This window comes from Urocitellus parryii, chromosome 5 (assembly GCF_045843805.1).
Source record: "Urocitellus parryii isolate mUroPar1 chromosome 5, mUroPar1.hap1, whole genome shotgun sequence".
NCBI classification, from domain to species: Eukaryota; Metazoa; Chordata; class Mammalia; order Rodentia; family Sciuridae; genus Urocitellus; species Urocitellus parryii.
Genome location: NC_135535.1, coordinates 139,302,959 through 139,308,836, shown reverse-complemented (window position 1 = coordinate 139,308,836; position 5,878 = coordinate 139,302,959). Strand labels below are relative to the sequence as shown.

Below are 5,878 nucleotides of genomic sequence, written 5' to 3'. Positions count from 1 at the left end.
AGAAAGGAAGAAAAGAAAGTTAGTTAGTTACTGCACTTAACATTTTAAACATATGACAAATTGTCTAAATGAGCTAGTTAGTCAACTAGTCACACTAACAATTTGGTCACCAAGTTTGATAGCCCACAAGAAAGAAAGAAACTCAATGTTCAAAATACTGTGCTATCATTGAATCCACTCAAATGATTTATCTTTGACATAAATATGTAACCTCAGTATGAGGGGAAAAAGCACTTCTAATAGGATCAAGACAGCATCTGCTCTTCTAGGATTCAGGTCTTACCCAGAATTCCTTGATATGGAATAGACCAAAGCAAGACTAGTTGTTTCCACAACAAAGCCTTGGGCTGCTGTGCACATGTGGATCAGGTGAGTGGACAATTTGGTATTTCCCCTGTTCTTCAATTTCTATAATCCATTTGCAATAATTGCTCCAAAACCTGCCATTCCAATGGGGACAACTGGTGCCTCTTTAGCTTTTTGGATGAGTTTGGATCTCTTGATCTTCATCATATGAAGAAAAAGAAACATCTGTGTTGGCTGACATAGTAACTCCTTGAAGATTCTTCCAAAAACAACAAAACCCCTCACAATCCTAATGGCTTCTCTCATCTGCTTTTAATTTGAACTTCAGAGTGACACGGATATGTGAAAGGTTTCAATATAGAACTCTTTCTAAAAGTAATTTTTGCTAATGAGGAGAAAGTTGTGAAATATTGTAAAATGTAAAATAGAGTTAGGCTCAGCCATGTCTTGTGCCTTCTGCCAACTTTACTTTTCTATAGCATTTGTTTAATAGTTTATAAAGGCAAGGAGTTGGTTACATTGCCCTCCAAAGATAATTTTACATCTAGTGACCAGAGGAATAGTTTAGTGGTGAAGCATACTTTGACTTTACAATAATGGCTAAATGAGCATGAACAGGTCCTGGGTTTTATCCCCTGCATGAAAAACATAATAATTTTATATTTAATAATATTTAGAAACTACATCATACTATTTTAATTCATAACTTTTTTGGAAAAATAAATTGACTATGATTTGTAAAACCTTGTATTGATTACATTAGTCAAAACCAGAATTGTCTCAAACTTAATTTCAACTCTACTTAATATGACAACTCTTGCAGAAATTCAAGAAATATTGTTCTTACTTTATAACCCTTTTGATCAAACAAATTATATGTGTATGAAAGTGCTCTCACAATCTCTCACAACCTTTTTTTAAACAAATATGTCTCAATCTTTCCTTCAACTCTCTTGCCACCTAATACCATAACTGTTGTTGAGAAGAGTTTTTATCTATTCCTTATGAACATATGAACAACAACTATATATTTTGAAAGAAAAAGAAAAGTCTTCCCTTCAAAAGAAACCCTATACTCTAATCACAGTGGAATAATATTCCTATTTTCTTAATTTAGTATGTATTATTTTATTTTTACAACTCCATAATTTTGCTTAGTTTCCATGGTTTCCTCTGTCTCCAATGCCCATTCCTTTATTTTCTATCTTATGAACTATGTCTCATTCTTCAAAGACTAATTTGTGGAACATATGACCAGTGGTACTTGTCTTTATGCAATCTTTGTAGAAATGCCATAGTTCTTATTGAAGGTGAACTGGATATAGTCCAGTTGCTTGGATAGCCAAGCCAGAACACTAGACCCAAGGTAAACCCTCGATAAAAGCTAAGCCAGTAGGAATCCTTGACCAGGTATTTGAGGTAAAGTCTGAGAGGCTAAGCAATTTGCTGAGCAGAACTGAGCTGGAAGGCTATTTATACCAGGGAAAGAATTTATGCCACCATAAAAAAAAAAAAAAACATATGGCGCCGTGTTAAATTACAATGGAGCAGCGATTATAAGCAAGTTAATGAAGCCAGTGTGCACAATAACTCACATACTGGTTTTCATAAGAAGTGTCAATCTGACTCATGTCTTCTTTTTGTATCTTATATATTACTACATACAAAGAAAATTTGTTTTAATACTTTCACTTTACAATAATGGCTAAGTGAAAATCACAAATTATCACTCATTCCACTTTTTTCTTCTCTTCCTAGGTGAGTTGAATATTTCAGTTTTTGCTTTATCTGAATTCTATGGATTGAAATGAAGATAAGGATATATGTCTAAATGTTTTCTTTTCCTTGATATAAAAAGGTCTTGAGAAGATGATAATTCAAATATTTTCTGAAGCTTTTCTAAGTAGCTATAGGCTAATTTAATTGTTAATGCCTTGTCAGATACTAATGCAAATTACCTAACAAAATATATGTTTTATTGTCCAATTTACTAAATCAATGCCTGAAATAGGTGCAATGGTATTATAATGCATACATTTTTATCTAACCTACATTCTAAAGACTATATATTCTCTCGATAGTATCAATGAGGTTTATATTTATGCTCATGATGCAGCTAGAAACTACAGGAGTTAGGAGTCTGCCACAAATCGATCTCATTTCAGAGTCCATGCTTCTAAATACTATACTAAACCAACTCCTAGCACAAATGTTTGCTTGTTGTCTCCCTTATAGCTCCTCAAATTTAGAAATCAATATTGTATATAACTTTTTAAATGCCAATATAATGTCCAAGGATCAGTTAATAATCTGATCAGCCTCAATAAATATATATTGAAATAAAAATTGCCAACATTATCTAGATTATTGATACGATCGACTATTTCTTAAATTGGTTTTGATACCAAACATAAAAAAGACCCACATATGGACACATGTTTATACAAACATCAGATGTTCAAATTATGGGGATTAGTTTCTGTATTATTAGTAGTATAGAGATAAAAATGTATTTTTTACTTTGATATTAAACTCAGAGTAGTATTTCTAGAAAGTACGAAAATTGTAATTAAAGAATTCAGTGAAAGACATTTATAAGCTTAATGGTAGCATTGTCAATATTTATCTAAGACTATAAAAGAAAATTGGTAGCATAATAGTTAGATAATATACCCAAATTAAAAATGAAAGAAATTTTAATGATTTCATGTATAATTTCCACAAGTGGCAGTGAGTGCTAATTGGACTATGCAATTAGAAACACTGATAGAATTTATAACTGCATAATTATGTTACTAAGGCCATGAGTGAATAAGTAAAAATTGATTTACCATAGAGGGGAAATAAATAAAGTGTCTTGATCTGCTAAAATATTAATTATCACATATGGGCTGCATATTTAGAGTTTTTCTTTTAAGCAACATAAGTTATCCTCATTTCTATCGATAGATTAAACAAAGGTTGAAACATTCAACCCGCTAACAAATAGGAAAAGGTAGAGAGGGATTTGTGGTTTTATTTAATTAACTATTTTTAAATGAAAGTAATTAAAGCAACTTTACCTTTGACTATGTGCCAGAGATTACTGTTTACTGTGAAAATGTTAAGATCAGCCTTTATTTTTCTATTTCTCTTTTGATAAAATTTAGCAAGAGTGTATAGTTACTAGATTAGTGATAAGCAGACCCGTCAATTGTAATGGGCATGTCTTTTGGCATTAGATTTTTGTATCAAAACTCATTCATTGCCTTAGAATTGAATTTACAGTGACAAAATAAAAGCATTCTCTACTCTGAACAGTCAAAATACTAATATTAAAAAGGTAGAATCAAAATATTCTCATTGTTTAAACTACTCAACAAAATTTCTCTAAGTAAAAAAATTAGAATTGAAAAACAAAAACAAAAACAAAAAACCCTTAATCATTATCCTACAACTACACCAGGACAGGAATACAAAAATCTTGTATCCATGGCACAGTATTTGTTAGAGCACAAACTGTGGAAACAAGTTGATTGTCTATCAGTAATGACTGGTGAAATAAAATAGAGGAGAGCCATTGCAACATAGTACAAACTTGATGCAACTGTTAAAGGATGAGTCACCTCTTTCCATATGACACAGAATGTTCTGCAAAACACTCAAGTAAAGAGACTGAGGTGTAGGGCAGTGTGTAGAGTAGCACAAAATAAAATATTGTGAAATATTCCCAACGGCACACATTTTCTATTTAAATAATCATTTAAAAGTTAAACAATGCAAAACATTTTAAGCAGCCATTATGTAAAAGTTCTTGATTTCTTTAATGATCCTCTTTTAGGTATGTATTGTCTGACTTTCTCTTCTGCCTTCTAGCCAATAAAGCATCTACAGTTTTGATAACTTTTTCCAACTTCATAAATGTGCAGATTTCTTTTTCTTAGGAATCTCATTTCTAAGTTCCCAGTGGGATAGGAAAAAGTATCCTCCTTGGTAGATTTCTCACTCTCCCACCCCCATCCTGAGTTGGGAAATAGGAAGGGCTAGAATAATGGACTGAGATGTGTAGAGGTGGACAGTCTGTGTCCACAGTGGGTTCCTCAGAAAGGAAGGGATCCAATAACCAGGGCCCTTTAAACATTTGCTCCTTTCCCCTCTAAAACAGAAGGCCCTTCTTTCTTCTTTTTGATGAAAGGGTTTCCTGTTTCCTTTCCTCTATTGTGTTTTATTGAAGAAGGCAGTCCTCAGAACTGGCCTTCCTGGCACTTCAGAAAACAAGCACATATAGAAAAAGAAAGTTTCTCCTGGGCCAGGAAGCAGAGACTTCAGACAGAAGGAATATAGCAGCAGACACCCTGCCAGTTCCCTCTCAGTGAAGAGCCAATCCCAGCTTGTGTACTATGGACTGAGCTCCTTTAAAACCAACCACTTCCGGGAACACAAAAACAACAAACATTCTAGGACAGCTGCACTATTTAAGGAAACTTTTTTTGGATAATTGATCAGTTGCTACCATCCTTTGAATGCCTTGAACCCAGCATTTTGTGGTTTTGATGCAGACTTTCAGAAATACTCCATAATAACTATTAATTGGGAGGTTCGTCTTCCCTTTCCCTTGTATAAATATCAATTTTGGCAAGGAAAAAAATGCAGATTTTATGGCATGGGTTATCTTTAAACAATACATCCTTCTCCTCATTCCAATTGATAGATTGCTTTTTAAGCCTAAACTGAAATATTCAATTCACCTAGCAAGGGAGTGGAATATCAGAAGATTTGTGATTGTTATTTAATAATTATTTTTTTTAATTCAAGTAATTGCATGTAGGAGTATTTAAGATACTTCACATTAATTTATTCAGCACAAAATTGGCATATATCTGCAGGCTATCTTTTCATATACACATCCTCTTCCTGCCAACCACCATGTACTTTGGTATATTTTGTGAACAGTTTTTTCTTTGTCCCAAAGTTACTGTCCATTTAAGGAAAATACTACTAATTTGTTGGGAATTGTTTTTGCAAGTACTAATGTAACATTCAACCTCAATCAACCATAATCATTTGAGTTCATCAGTAGAGAACACATTTCTTTAAAGATACTAATATTGTCTTAACATGTAGACAATATACTTTCTTAGATCTTCTTTAAACATTTCTCTTCTTTAAGTACACACACACACACACACTTTCTCTTTCCCTCTTTCTCTCTCCTCTAAGATCATAGTCCCCAAATTTATCTATGCTTGTAATATTTCATATTAAATGTTAAATTTTATTTCAAGGACTATCACAGCCTAGAAAGAAATTTAATCTATGCATTGAGACAGTACATTTCAGAGAATAAACTAGCATTTTCATATTTAAAGAGTTCCTTGAATTATAGAATTAAAAGGGAAAAGGGTGTGCATTTAGGAACTATAAACTGAAGTTATTTATTTCATTTCAATATAGAATATTTATCAGAGTCAAGATAACAATGAATGTGTACAAAAATTTACATAACAAGAGAAACAAAAGACAATGCAATGCAGCACCTTTAGAAAAATAATTAAATGTTTTGTTGCATTTACAGGAAGTGCCACACTGAGAA

General features: G+C 32.5%; 1 pseudogene; it reads right to left on the bottom strand.

Moving 5' to 3' along the window:
* Window positions 1-265: 265 nt before the first annotated feature.
* LOC113197992 (HIG1 domain family member 1A, mitochondrial pseudogene) lies at window positions 266-547 on the bottom strand (annotated as a pseudogene).
* Between the last annotated feature and the right edge of the window lie 5,331 nt (window positions 548-5,878).